Genomic DNA, 16,227 nt, shown 5'->3' with positions numbered 1-16,227 from the left:
TTGGAATACGTCAAGCAAATAATTGAGGACGTAGGTTGCAAGTGCTACTCTGAGATGAAGAGGTTAGCTCAGGGGAGGAATTCGTGGCTGGCCGCATCAAACCAGTCAGCAGTCTGATGAACCAAAAAATAATAATTAGACACATTGTCTAAGGGTCAATATTTCTGGTAAAGCCTACTGCTTTGCTTACCAGAATCATTGACCCTTAGACAGTGTGTCTACTAGAGTATTTTAAATACGAGAGTATGCCATCTTATGCACTTAAAACGCTTGATAATGGCATTTTCAAGGCGAAATCATGATCGTGTAACTGTAAATGTAACAGTGTAAATAAACAACAGTCTACTGGCTGTACTGACTTTAAAGAAATATATTATGACTGTGGTCGCGCATTATGAAAAAATTATTACTTTGGCCAGATTTTTTATACTTTCGATTTCTTTGCAGCTGCTCGTTTTAAAAACACTGAAGCTGACTTTTCGAATTTATAGCACGTATGTTCATTTCAATGGTTTTAAATGGGTATAAAAAGTCTTGACGGTTTTTGTTATTTGTGCTAAGTTCCAGGCTAAGAAATATCAGAATAAAATAACGTAATTCACAAGAAAAGCATATTCCCCATAGATTCCAGTTCCTAAATAACTAGAAGCTTTTGATGACGTCATCCTGGATATTTGCAGGGAAATACCCTCAGACTTCAAGAAGAATATAATAATTCCAATCCCAAAGAAAGCAGGTGTTGACAGATGTGAAAATTACCGAACTATCAGTTGAATAAGTCACAGATGCAAAATACTAACACGAATTCTTTACAGACGAATAGAAAAACTGGTAGAAGCCGACCTCGGGGAAGATCAGTTTAGATTCCGTAGAAATGTTGGAAAACGTGAGGCAATACAGACCTTACGACTTATCGCAGAAGAAAGATTAAAGAAAGGCAAACCTAAGTTTCTAGCATTTGTAGACTTAGAGAAAGCTTTTGACAATGTTGACTGGAATACTATCTTTCAAATTCTAAAGGTGGCAGGGGTAAAACACAGGGAGCGAAAGGCTATTTACAATTTGTACAGAAACCAGATGGCAGTTATAAGAGCCGAGGGGCATGAAAGGGAATCAGTGGTTGGGAAGGGAGTGAGACAAGGTTGTAGCCTGTCCCTGATGTTATTGAATCTGTATATTGAGCAAGCAGTAAACGAAACAAAAGAAAAATTCGGAGTAGATATTAAAATTCATGGAGAAGAACTAAAAACATCTAGGTTCGCCGATGACATTGTAATTCTGTCAGAGACAGCAAAGGACTTGGAAGAGAAGTTGAACGAAATGGTCAGTGTCTTGAAAGGAGGATATAAGATGAACATCAACAAAACAAAACTAGCATAATGGAATGTAGTCGAATTAAGTCTTGTGATGCTGAGGGAATTAGATTAGGAAATGAGACACTTAAAGTAATAAAGGAGTTTTGCTATTTGGGGAGCAAAATAACTGACGATGGTCGAAGTAGAGAGGATATAAAATGTTGACTGCCAATGGCAAAGAAAGCGTTTCTGAAGAGAAATTTGTTAACATCGAGTATAGATTTAAGTGCCAGGAACTCGTTTCTGAAAGTATTTGTATGGAATGTAGCCATGTATGGAAGTGAAACATGGACGATAAATAGTTTGGACAAGAAGAGCATAGAAGCTTTCGAAATGAGGTGCTACAGAAGAATGCTGAAGATTAGATGGGTAGATCACATAACTAATAAGGAGGTATTGAACAGAATTGGAGAGAAGAGGGATTTGTGGCACAACTTGACAAGAAGAAGGGACCGGTTGGTAGGACATGTTCTGAGGCATCAAGGGATCACCAATTTCGTATTGTAGGGCAGCGTGGAGGGTAAAAAGCGTAGAGGGAGGCCAAGAGATGAATACACTAAGCAGATTCAGAAGGATGTAGGTTGCAGTAAGTACTTGAAGATGAAGAAGATTGCACAGGACAGAGCAGCATGGAGAGCTGCATCAAACCAGTCTCAGGACTGAAGACCACAACAACAACAACGTAGTCTGATGGAAATGAGCAAGCTCGCGACGCATTTCATTGTACTTTGGACAATTTAAAACCAAAGCTGTCTATACAAGCCGAGCAAAATGATTTGTTCCCAGACCAAAGAAAAGTAAGTGTTGACAGCAGGATCTAACAATTATTTATATAGAAGAATACATATGGTGAATGAATCTGGAACTGAATATAAAAAGGAGGAATGGAGACTGGGATACCTTCTTCTAAAAGTAGTGCAAAGGGTGTTTTACCTCACGATGGTGACATCTATTCAAAAGTACCAGTTGCAGGAGAGTTATGAAAATGTTGATATATTTTTAAAAGAAGTAAAGCGTTTCGCTCTTGGTTCAGATATACGGAGTCCTTTAAAATTATCACGAATGCTCGCTCCTTGGCCAAGAAAGTGGCTTCACTAAATATCCCTGATTCGTAAGAACATTGGATAGAAATGTAGCGATCACCATTGTTCCATACTACCCTCCAAGACAAAAAAAGCCGCACCACGAATGAATTATCCAAATAGAACGCTAATCAGTATACGTGATGTACATTTACATACAAATAAATGATTACAATTTAAGATTAATTGGATGATTTATTCGAGGGAGTTCCACAAATCGAGCAAGTCAATGACGCATTAGGCCACCTCTCACCGTTCTGTAAGCAGTTACTCGGATTGGCACTGGCAGAGTTGTTGGATATCCCCATGAGAGGCATAGTGCCAGACTCTGTCCAATTGTCGGTTTAGATGAATCCGGGGCTCTGTGTGCCTCTGTGACGATCGCTCGGTCCTGACGTTGTGCCATCTCTCTGGGTCGACCGCTTCCTTCCTCATGTTGTGTCCAGCCATGGCTGGACCGCTCCTTCTTACATCGTATAATAGCCGCATCGGTCCTACTCAAATGTCGAGCGACTAGACCCTTAATTCAACCAGTGATTACATACATTATCCTTCCCTTCAATATATCGTATTTCTAAGGCAGATTCCTGCAAAAACAATGCCCACGTAATTAGTCTACCATGTAGCAACTTGCTAGTCATAAGAAATTGCAACGCCTTGCGATCAGAATACACCGCTACTCGACGTTCATAAAATCAACATTTAAATATCTTGACCACCCACACCACGGTCAAAGTGTCTACTTCTGTTGCTAAATAATTTCTTTCACACGCAGTAAGAATACGACTAGCAAAAGCTAACGCAACGTGACGACTAACACCATTTTCCTCAAGTTATTACAAGACGTGGCACCTACTGCCGTAGCTTGAGGCATCTACTCCTAGACAAAATTCCCTACTGACATCCGGGTGTCCTAATACTTTAGCATTACACAACTCGGTTTCAGTTGCTTCCCGTTCTGCTTGGCATAGGTCAGTCCATAGCCAGTGGGACTTTTGCTTTAATAACATGTTCGAATTAACACAGTTCATAACACTGCTCGAGACATATCGTCTGTAAAATCCGACTAACCATCGGATGACTTAAACTGTTTCTCATTTCTAGTTTCTGGGCACTCACTTATAGCGTCTAGCTTCTTTGTGAGTCGGGTCCAATTACATTAGACCTAACATAGTGTTCCAGAAATTTAATTTCCTAACTTCCAAAATGGGCTTTAGCAAGCTTTACCGTCACCATTCTTTCAGTTAACTTTTCAGTACGTTATCTACTAATTTGTTGCGGTCTTCCCAAATACTAGACACAACTAAAATTCTATCAACATATACAAATACTCTCTTTAATAATTCGTCTCCGAGCGCCAGATCATGAACTCAGCTACTGACACATTCAAATGGTAAGATCTGCCATCAAACAGAAAGGCCGTATACTTTCTAGATTCCGCATTTAGTTGGATCTGCCAATAACCAGCCGTCAAGTCGAGAGAACTTAGATATTTAGCATTAGGAAATTTCATTAGCTTTTTTATCTTATTAACAGTAAGGGCCTTTGACATGGTAAGATCTGCCATCAAACAGAAAGGCCGTATACTTTCTAGATTCCGCATTTAGTTGGATCTGCCAATAACCAGCCGTCAAGTCGAGAGAACTTAGATATTTAGCATTAGGAAATTTCATTAGCTTTTTTATCTTATTAACAGTAAGGGCATCCAGAACTAAATGAAATCTCCATTTGATTTCTTTACTGCCGTTATCGGACTATTATATGTACTCTTTGATTTTTCAATTATACTCCAACTGATCACCCTATCGATTTTGTTTTTCACCGCCTCATGGATACTTCAAGTGATAGAAAGGTACAGCAATAGAGTAAGGCGTCTTAAAGAAAGGTAGGTGTTCTCCAACCTTCAGTTTATACATATAGTCCTTAATTATACCTGGTATTTCACTGATAGCTCTTTCGTTGCTTAATAAATGCTCTTATAGTTCGATCGTTTCTTCTGTACCTAGTCCCAACGATTCTTCGCATTTTTCCTTAACTTAAGTTTCCCAAGAAATTTCTTGTTCAATGTCTGAGTTAGATTCGTTACGTTGCTCTTCTGTCCTCCCCATATTATTATTAATATTCCAGCTATTGACCTTACCGCTAGTTTCATCCAGCCATATATTTTTGTTCAAATTTACCCACAATTGTTGGTAATCCACATTAATCCTCGTTCTGTCATTAGTTAAATCCAAAGCAACACCAGTAGCTACCAGCCAAACCTTTCCTAAAAGGCCAGCCAATCCATTCCTAAAAGGAAAGGCAAATTTATTCCCGCAACCACCAACATAGACTGTTATAATAAAATATCAGAAACAGAAAATATTAGGTTCCACATTTGACACAATAGCTTCATTCACATTATTTGACCTAGAATTAGTCCTGCCCTGCATTTGACCATCAATGGATTAGAATTACATTGTTTATTGTAATGATTTTGATTATTACTATTATATTCATTCCATCTTCCACCACGACCGCGACGTCGTGATCTAAAATTACTATTATAGTTATGATTTTTACGATTATCTTTACTTCTATAATCACTCGTCCAAGCGTGTTTCTAGCTTACTTGCACCCAGTTAGCTGACTCAGACTTGGGCTTCTCTTTAGTCTTTTGTAAATATTCTAAATAGTCTAAGTGGTCTAAAAATTCTAGTAATTGTTGTGACTGAGTAGATTTTTCATCAGCTAACGTTTGCCTCACTCTGTCTAATAGCGTAGTTATTAAAACTTCTATAAGATGTACTTCATTTATTGGATAGTCTAAACATAGTGCTTGGTTGAGATGATATTCCACAAAATTACTGCAGCCATCCCAACCGTAATGATATTTTTGTGAACCAGACAATTCCAGCATCAATTTCCGCAGTGCATTTTCTGACCAATATTTTGCTTTGAAAAAATTTAAAAATTCCTGTACTGTTATAAACTTATCAGAATTCAAAATAGCCCACTATTCTGCACCTTCTTCTAAATTTCGAGCTATGACTTTTACCTTATCAGCAGCTTTCCGTGTAGTTGGTAATGGATCTTGACAAGACTTAACAAAAATCACCGAATGAACTTTCCTTCTAGGCTTAAATTTTGAAAAATTCTCCCCACTATGCTTTAAACCGATTCTTATTTCTTCTACTATATTACATTTACCGACTTTCGAATGACACTTTGGTGCCTGTGAAAAATCCGACTCATTAGATCTTAATTCGTATGCAATTTCAGTATTTCCTGTTGATGATTTATTCACCATATTACTGTTTGGTGTAAACAGCGTATCAATGCCTTCTAAATGTCGAGCACCTTTGCTAGGTTGACTATTATTATAACTAACTTCCGTCATTAGTCCGCTTTAGTTTTTCTACAATCCAATTTTTAGTTTTACTTAACTTAGTGTTAACGATTTCATTAAGTCCTCTGAATTGAGCAGTAACTCATTTCTTATTTCTTTTGATTTGATAGTTAAAGTCTTACTCAAGAAACTTATCGACATTTCTTGAGATTCCTGGAGTTTCTCTACATTCTCATTAACTGTTTCATATTTATTAGTTAAAATAGCAGTTTCACTTCTTAATTCTTTCCAACTATTTATATGCTCCTTCTCTAAACCATGTTTAACTTAAACTATTCTGCTTATTAGATTATCATTACGTTTCTTCATTCTTGCCTCGCTCTTCTCATTAGAATCCTTCTCGTCGGCGTCTAATCTGACGAACAACTTAATCCAGTTATCATTTTCATCACTAGCGATTTTAAAAAATAGCTAACTGTCCATTTAAAGGCCACAAAACTACAATACGAATATTATTCTCTAACGTTCAGATGTCACCTCGCAGCTTCAACAGTGTGTCCGTCTGCTGCTGCTGCTGCCCCAGGTATGTCGTGGGTGCACCCATAGATGAAGCTGATGCCGATGCTGCCACCGCAGCCGTCTGTTGTGCAGGAGCTGCACCCGGAGATGGAGTTGAAGCTAATGTCGCCTCTGACGGCACCGCCAGTGGGATGATGTCGCCCACCTACTGCGACTCTGCGAGTCTTAATCCACCAAATCGACAATTCTACGCTGGACTCAGCAGAAGACACGCATCTAACAACTTTTGACCCCACTCATAATCCACTACGTTTCAATAGTAACACATCCTGGACCACACACTTTGTACTGCGCTACCCTGTGGGTACCACTAACGGCAGATTTGTATTGCGCTTGCCTTTAGATGGCACTAATTCGTAGGAGATATACTGTATAAACAGGCTCTAAAAGAACTACATACTCAGGTGAAAAGCAACGTCAGACAATGAAGCTCATTCTAGTAATATGAGTACAATAATATATCCTGACAAGACCTTGCTTACACTCAACGACGTAATCTGTGTGACTTGATATAATCATCTGTACTAACACCAAGACGGCACTTAAGATTGAAATTCAGCTTCTCACTCTATAAATTACACTACTGCTCGCTACATCGCTATGTACCAAAGAACGGACACACTAAGACTTTTCGTAGTATAATGAATGCAGTGGTAGCTAACTGAATATTAATTACAACAGTGCCTCTGCCTGTCAGGGTTCACTAGGTTCGAAAGGTAAACTACGTCGAAAGCTAGTATCAACCAGCAGGTAAATACACTAATGGCCATTAAAATTGCTACACCAAGAATAAATGCATATGATAAACGGGTATTCATTAAACGAATATATTAGACTAGAACTGACATGTGATTACGTTTTCCCGCAATTTGAGTGCATAGATCCTGAGAAATCAATACCCAGAACAACCACCTCTGGCCGTAATAACGGCCTTGATACGCCTGGGCATAAACAGAGCTTAAATGTCGTGTACAGGTACAGCTGCCCATGCAGCTTCAACACGATACCACAGTTCATCAAGAGTACTGACTGGCATATTGTGACGAGCCAGTTGCTCGGCAACATTGACCATACGTTTTCAGTTGGTCATAGATATGGAGAATGTGCTAGCCAGAGCAGCAGTCGAACATTTTCTGTATCCAGAAAGGCCCGTACAGCACCTGCAACATGCAGTCGTGCATTATCCTCCTGAAATGTAGGGTTTCGCAGGGATCGAATGAAGGGTAGAGCCACGGGTCGTAACACATCTGAAATGTAACGTCCACTGTTCAAAGTGCCGTCAATGCGAACAAGAGGTGACCGAGACGTGTAACCAATGGCACCCCATACCATCACGCCGGGTGATAAGCCAGTATGGCGATAGCGAATACACGCTTCCAATGTGTGCTCATCGCGATGTCGCCAAACACGGATACGACCATCATGGTGCTCTAAACACAACCTGGATTCGTCCGAAAAAATTACGTTTTGCCATTCGTGCACCCAGGTTAGTCGTTGAGTACACCATCGCACGCGCTCCTGTCTGTGATGCAGCGTCAAGTGTAACCGTAGCCATGGTCTCCGAGCTGATAGTCCATGCTGCTGCAAACGTCGTCAAACTGTTCGTGCAGATGGTTGTTGTCTTGCAAACGTCCCCATCTGTTGACTCAGGGATCGAGACGTGGCTGCACGATCCTTTACAGCCATGCGGATAAGATGTCTGTCATCTCGACTGCTAGTGATACGAGGCCGTTAGGACCAGCACGGTGTTCCGTATTACCCTCCTGAACCCACCGATTCCATATTCTGCTAACATTCATTAGATCTCGACCAACGCGAGCAGCAAAGTAGCGATACGATAAACCACAATCGCGATAGGCTACAATCGGAAACGTGATGGCACGCATTTCTCCTCCTTACATGAGGCATCACAAGAACGTTTCACCAGGCAACGCCGGTCATCTGCTGTGTGTGTATGAGAAATCGGTTGGAAACTTTCCTCATGTCATCACGTTGTAGGCGTAGCCACCGGCGACAACGTTGTGTGGATGCTCTGAGAAGCTAATCATTTGCATACCACAGCATCTTCTTCCTTTCGGTTAAATTTCGTGTCTGTAGCACGTCATCTTCGTGGTGTAGCAATTTTAATGGCGAGCCGCGTACTAAATCTGAGGGCTGGTTCAAACGGCTCTGAGCACTATAGGACTTAACATCTGAGGTCATCATCCCCTTAGACCTAGAACTACTTAAACCTATTTAACCTAAAGACATCACACACATCCATGCCCGGGATAGGATTCGAACCTACGACCGTAGCAGTAGCGCGGTTCCGGACTGAAGCGTCTTGAACCGCTCGTCTACAATGGCCGACCAATGTGGTGGTCTACGGGGAATAGAAGTAATGTATTTACTTCACTAATAACAGCATCCTAATCCTAAAGTGAAGCTTACTCTGTGCACTCTGACAACACAACTAAACTTTCTCAACAACGTAGGTACCAGAAACGATAGCTTTCGTATACAACTGATGAATACATCATATCCGTTGGCTCTTGAAATTTGCTTTTACCAATATTCTAATCTCTCACTTTATTTGCCTTTGGATATACTTTTTTCCGAAAAGATATATACAAGATATTAGTCTGCTTTCAAATAAGCCTTTGATCTTTTTTCGTTGCAATAGTTTGGGGATATAGGACAAGTTTGGTAGTGGCTTTTTCAGTTTAAAACCGTTTTCTTTATTTCCTGCATTACATTATTTATGGGTTTTGTTATACGAGTGCTGGTTCTCTATTCAAAACCGCACTAAGCGGAAATCGTATAAAAATAAATAATAGAAAAAACCTAATTGGGCCGCCACTTTTCAGCTAAGTGAACTTCAAACAATCAGACAAAGCTCAACCGCTTCAGGCGTGGACTTCCGCGATCCACTAATACTTCAAACTCAAAATACAACACTCGATGACCTCTCTCAGAATTAGCGTGTTATCTTTTATATAGTCCTTGGTTTGTCGTTTAGGACAAGTGGAAAGCCATCAAATTCTGAATAAACTTGCGGCTATTTCTCAATAAATAACTATTCCGTAGGGCGCCCGTACGAGTACCCTTTAATATAGACTGCGCCGCGATGGGTAGCCGCGCGGTCTCCAACGCCTTGTCACGGTCCCTGTGGCTCCCCCCGTCCGAGGTTCGAGTCTTTCCATGGGCATGGGTACGTGTGTTGTGCATAGTGTAAGTTACTGTAAGTTAGAGTAAATAGTGCGTGTGCTTAGCGACCGATTACCTCTGGAGTTTGGTCCCATAAGACCTTACCACAAATTTCCAACATAGCCTGCACTTTCAGTGCTTCCAACGAGATTTCCGGATTTTACTATATTGTGACACTCATCTCGAAGCCACACAATAAATCCTAACCAAATATCGCTAAGTAATACTCCTTAGTTCTTCCGTACACCTATACAAAGGCAATAATATAATGCAAAGCTACAAGCAATTAGGGCGTGCCTATGTCCTCAAACTTCGCGTAACATGTCTCTTCACGTACACCGTGCAACGGAAAATCTGACAAAACTATTGAAACACTGGCCGCCAACCATCACGTGGCTATTGAGCAGCACAGCGCACCATTAACTACGAGAAACTAATCTCACACTTCAATAAAATTCGTTTTTCCTATGCCTGGCTAGTCTACAAACCGACGAAATAATCATTTTGTACACCAGCCGATAATATTTTCAAAATATCTTTCTAAACGAATTAGAACAACTTTTAATACACTTTAGTTCTATCCCTATTGCTGACTAATTCGCGTATCGTACGTGTGAGCGGATCTCATCACGCTGTTGAGATAATCTCTCTCGAAGCTCATTACTCGAACAATGCTCGGATACTACTACAGAAATTCTCAAAGGACAAGCCAAGAACCATTCTCTGTCAACAAACATACCCCGTTAATTCTCTCGTTAACAACAGGTGATTCTTCTTAGCCGTCGCCAGCAAACCTTCGCAGTGCCTAGCTGCATAGTAGTTGTTATCTTTGCCACACGCCGCGATTCAGCAATCGGCTGAGCGTTCAAACTCGCTGACTTGACAACACACAGCTTTTCTCGACCATCAACTGTCACGTATCTACAACACTTCAACACAAAAATATAAGAGAAGTATATAAACAACTTAATCTCTTCATTCTTCTAGCACATAAAAATCGATGGTAAGTTGAGGCGATACAAAAGAGCTATGTGTTTTCTTCGGGCGGAAGACGATTTGGCTCATTACACAGGCCACTGACGCTGCAATTGACGTTTTGCCTTCCTGCTGTATCACTGATAATTTCGCCCTGAGATGTCGCAGCAGGGTTCTAGGCGCTACAGTCTGGAACCGCGCGACCGCTACGGTCGCGAGGTTCGAATCCTGCCTCGGGCATGGATATGTGTGATGTCCTTAGGTTAGTTAGGTTTAATTAGTTCTACGTTCTAGGGGACAGATTACCTCAGCAGCTAAGTCCCATAGTGCTCAGAGCCATTTGAACCCTTTTTTTTTTTTTTTTTGTCGCAGCTGCCTTGCGTCCAGTGCACTGCTTTTTGTACCAGCAGCAGTGTCCAGTGCAATAACGTTCGGTTAACCCTGACCTGACCAGTTACTGCTGCCGCTTTTATTATCCGTCGCAGATGCCTTAATTCTCTGCTGTGTTACTTACCGTACATCTGTATCAACGTTATTAATCACCTGTGTGGCACTGTGTCGAATGCTTTTCAGAAATCTAGAGAAACGGAAACTACTTGCTCACTCGCATCGTGTGTGTGTGAACAAGCCGTATTTCACAGGGCTGGTTTCTCGTGAACTCCTTAACCTCTGAGAGACATGTTTTCCTACAGGCTCATTATAACCTTCAAAGTTCACGCTGTCCTGGATGATCCTTCGACAGCCAGACGTTAGCAGCATTGGCTTGTAATTTAATGCATTTTCTATTTATCTCTTTTTGTAAACGGGAATAATTTGTCCCTTCCCCAGTCACGCAGTTCCACTGGCGGAGCGAAATCTTCTCAATGATTGTGAAGTAGTAGACTGTGTATTAATGCAGCATGTTCTATTTAAAATCTAATACGAATCCTACGCCGAGCAGTTCTAGGGTCTTCAGTCCGGAACCGTGCGACTGCTACCGTCGCTGGTTCGAATCCTGCCTCGGGCATGGATATGTGTGACGTCCTTAGGTTAGTTAGGTTTAAGTAGTTCTAAGTTCAAGGATGACCTCAGAAGTTAAGTCCCATAGTGCTCAGACCCATTTGCAGCCTTCTATGCATAACGCATTACTCTGTCACTAATACAGTTTTCCACCTCTTACGCTGCTTATTTCAATATCTCTCAACTGTGAGTTTATGGCGCGGTTTTATGTAGGAATTGTAGTATCTTTATGCATGAATGCGTTTGTAAGTGCGGCTTCTGATGGCCTCGGCGCTGTCGAGACACAAAAGTCAAATTTACCATTTCCTTTCCAACATGATGCACAATGCTTTCAAAATATTGATAGCAGAGTCTCCAGTGACTCTTTACTGTCTAGCTTATGTGTTTTTGGCCTCTCCTGCTCTACCACTTCGCCCCCCCCCCCTGTCTCTCTGTCTCTTCCACATTTAAGACACGGGACACTTGTTCCCAGTGAGAGATCTCCATTAACAAAATTACCACTCGTCCACATCCGCGCCAGTATAGACAATTGGACAGCTGTTGCGAGGTTACGGAGAGCGAAAATATATCGTTACGGCCACAGCTCCGTCTTTTACGGTCTATCGCCGGCTGGCGAGCCCACGGCACGACAGTACTAAAGGAGGCTTTGCGTCGAGTTACGGCCCGTGGAGACCACCGCTCGTGAAACATTTCCACCTCCGGCTGCGTGCCGCCTGCAACCAAGTCCCCTGTGGAGCAAGACGCTGCCGTCTGGGCAAAGGAAAACTGCAGTTACGCCGAGGAGGAACACAACCACCTCGCTATAACCACGCGCGTACTACACGCAGCTTATCACCAACATGTCACTGCTGTAACTAGAGCCTCACAAAAACGTGTTGCGATTAATATGATTTTGTAGAATTTTCCAAACGACAGTGCGAGGGTTAGAACTTAAATAGTGGCAACTATTTATTCACAACGATATAAAAGAGTTACATGTTTGCACCTGTTACTGTCCTTCAAAGCAGTCACCAGCGTTGTGTAGAATCCGTTGCCAGCGATATGGAAAGCGTACTATACCGTTAGCAGAACCTGTTCTGTTGATGATGCGAATGGAGCGGTCTACTGCCTATCGAATCTCTGAACCAGTTACGAAGCGAATGCCACCGTCAATGCACAGTATTACAGTTCGCTTTTGGGGCATCTCCTGTGACCAGCTATGCGAAAGAAGCGGCGATACTTTCTGAGCAACTCACCTATTATTTTGCACGACAATGCGTGGTCGCATACAGCGCAAACTGTGGCTGCTGAGTCGGTGGGATTGGGAAGTACTGTACCATCCACCATACTCCACGGACTTAATTTCTTGTGACTTTGATTTGAATCCAAAGATGAAGGAACCACTTTGTGGCATTCGCTTCAGAACTGTTCCAGAGATTCAAAAAGGCAATAGATCGTTCCATTCGCACCATCAACAGAACAGGCTGTGCTAACAGTGTACTACGCCTTCCACGTCGCTTGCAACGGGTTTTACACAAAGCTGGTGACTACTTTGAAGGACAGTAATATGTGAAAAAATGTAACTCTTTTGTATCGGCTGTGAATAAACAGTTGCCACTATTTATGTTCCAACCCTCGTATATGGAGAATGTAGCTCTCAGTGAATGGAGCTCCCATTGGGAAGTCGTACAGGCTTTTCAAGTGCTGTGTTGAGGTAGCTGTTGCGGTACTAACAAGATAATCTCAAAGCCTAGTACACAGGAAATACAAGAAATCTACAGAGAAAGACAGGAACACAACAATGCGAATTCCTTGCAAATGAAATAAATAGGAAGTGCAGGAAAGCCAAGGGGAAACGGCTGCAAGAAAGAAGTAAAGAAATCATAGTCAGGTGTGACTCAGCATGCAGAAAAGACAAAAAATCCTTCGTTGAAGTTAAAAGCAAGAGTGGTAAGAGTTCGATGGGAATTCAGTGTTAAATGCAAAGGAAAGAGTGGATAGATGGAAAGAATGCGTTGTAGGTCTATATGACGGGGAAGACTCGCCTGAAGACGTGTTAGAGTCGATAGCGATGACTTGCGTTTCGTTCGATTTCAATGAAAGATTATTTAGTATTTCAGTGAAAGACTACCCAGTACTGAAGCGGTGCGTTCAATGTCCAGACCTTCGTCATTCGGCAAGACATTGCGATAAACAAGTGGTAATTTGTGGACAGATGGGGCAAGAAAGCCATATCAAAGAAGACTACAGTAGAGTCAAACAAGTGGCAGTGTGTTTGTGTCATGTAAGAGTAGGGAGCAGAGATGAACCTCACATGTATCAAACCCTTCTAACTAGGCAAATTTTAAGAACGAATTATGAGTAGGTGCCTCATAGCACTAGAAAGCAATGAGGCCTCTAATGACACCATCAACTGCGGTCAATTTAAGAACCATACACGGTAGAGGCAAAGAAACTGGTATAGGAATGTGTATTCAAATACAGAGATTTGTAAACAGACAGAATACGGTGCTGACGGAGGCAACACCTACATAAGACAACAAGTGTCTGGCGCAGTTGATAGATCGGTTACTGCTGCTACAATGCCACGCTATCAAGATTTAAGTGAGTTTGAACGTGGTGTTATAGTCGGCGCACGAGCGATGTGTCACAGCATCTCCGAGGTAGCGTGAAGAGGAGATTTTCCCGAACGACCATTACACGAGTGTACCGTGAATGTCAGTAATTCGGTAAAACATCAAATCTCCGAAGTCACTGCGTCGGGAAAAATATCCTGCACGTACGGGCCCAACAGCCACTGCAGAGAATCGTTCAACTTGACAGAAGTGCAGCCCTTCCGCAAATTTCTTCAGATTTCAGTACTGGACCATCAAGTGTCAACGGGCGAACCATTCAACGAAACATCATCGGTATAAGTTTCAGAGCCGAAGGGCCAGTCTTGTAGCCTTGGTGACTGCACGACACAAAGCTTTAGGCCTCCCCTGGACCCGTCAGTATCGTCATCGGACTGTTAATGGCTGGAAACATGTTGCCTGGTCAGATGAGTTGCGTTCCAAATTGTACCGAGCGGATGGACGTGTATGGGTATGGAGACAACCTCGTGAATCTCTGGACCTTTCGTGTCAGCAGGGAACCTTTCAAGCTGGTGGAACTCTGTAATGTGTGTGGGGCGTGTGCAGTTGGAGTGATATGGGACCCGTGATACGTCTAGATACGACTCTGACAGGTGACACGTACGTCTTGGGAAATTCCAGCAGCACAATGCAATACCCTACACATCCAGAATTACTACATGATGGGTCCCGGTACACTCTTTTGAATTTAAACACTTCCGCTGGCCACCAGACTCCCCAGACATGAACGTTATTGAGCATATCTGGGATGCCTTGCCACATGCTCTTCAGAAGAGATCGCCACCACTTCGTACTCTTACTGATTTATGGGCAGCCCTGCCGGATACAGGGTGCCAATTCCCTCCAGCACTACTTCAGACATTAGTCGAGTCCATTCCGCGTCGTGTTGCGGCACTTCTACGCGCTTTTGGGTGGGTGGGGGGGGGGGGGGGGCTACGCGATATTAGGCCGGTGTACCAAATTATTTGGCCCTTCATTGTAAATCACCATCGAGAAGATGAAGGGACGCCGAAAGAGCAAGGAATTTCTGGCAAAAAGTGAGCAGTAACTACGAGCATGTGACATGGACCTGAGTAGAGCATCATGCAACTAGGAAAAGCAGTAAAGACGTTTATGGCGAAAATTCAGAACTATGTGGTATAACAAAGGAGCAAGATCAGAGGCGGATGCATGAGTGACACATGATACAGGCGATCAGGATTTTCCTACACAAATTGGGCAGTTGTACGTATAATGCGACAGCGTACGTCCTAAGGAATACACTGCCCTTCCTACTGTAGTAAAAAAATATTCGTCAATGCAGGAAGTAAATCTGCAACAAGACAGTGCGAGACTCACAGCCAGTTTGTACAGGAAACAAACATGTACTACAAGAAGTAAACAATAAAACACAGATCGGAACAGATCCGCGACAGATTTATGAAAGCGTAGAGAACATTATGCAACTCAGTAGGCTGGAAAAGCCAAATACGCTTACTACAGCGTTAATACATTTAGTAGGGAACAACCATGCAGAAAGGGGAGTACATTACTTTTCCTTTACCTAATTTCGTAGACAGAATCCGTCTCAGAGTGAACAGTCTGCCAGCAGAGCTGGAAAACTGGAGAGGTTATTGAAACCGGTTTCTGCCAATAGAAATGAATCATTCTGCTTATTTGTACAAGCACTTTGTGATGACGCATGGTCGTATAGATATGGTATTACAGGCGAGTAGGGCAAGACTGTCGAATATATACCTGTCACTCCTAGTGGAGATAAAGACTGGGTAGCGTAATAGCATGAGAAGTGTCTGCGTATTGCACGAGGCTAGAAGAGTGGCAGAGAAGTTGGTTAGATGTATTTTGCCTCCAAGGACCACATACGAAGGCAGTTTGTCAATAACTACCCATATGATCAGACAAGAGAACATCCTACTGTATCAATCATTGTACTTAACAAGGCCTAGCAGTGACAAAAATTTGAAATACTGTTTAGACCATGTAATCGGTGACGAAATGTTGACCGGAAGGAAGAATTTCATCCTGCTCTCCATGTACTTTCAGTTCAGTTATGAGTTAAATGAATATATGCTAAAACTAAAGGTACTGAGCTAAGCCTCTTGTGTACTTCG

Source organism: Schistocerca gregaria, chromosome 8 (assembly GCF_023897955.1).
Source record: "Schistocerca gregaria isolate iqSchGreg1 chromosome 8, iqSchGreg1.2, whole genome shotgun sequence".
Taxonomy (NCBI): domain Eukaryota; kingdom Metazoa; phylum Arthropoda; class Insecta; order Orthoptera; family Acrididae; genus Schistocerca; species Schistocerca gregaria.
The sequence above is the reverse complement of the archived record's forward strand: the minus strand, read 5'-3'. Positions refer to the sequence as shown.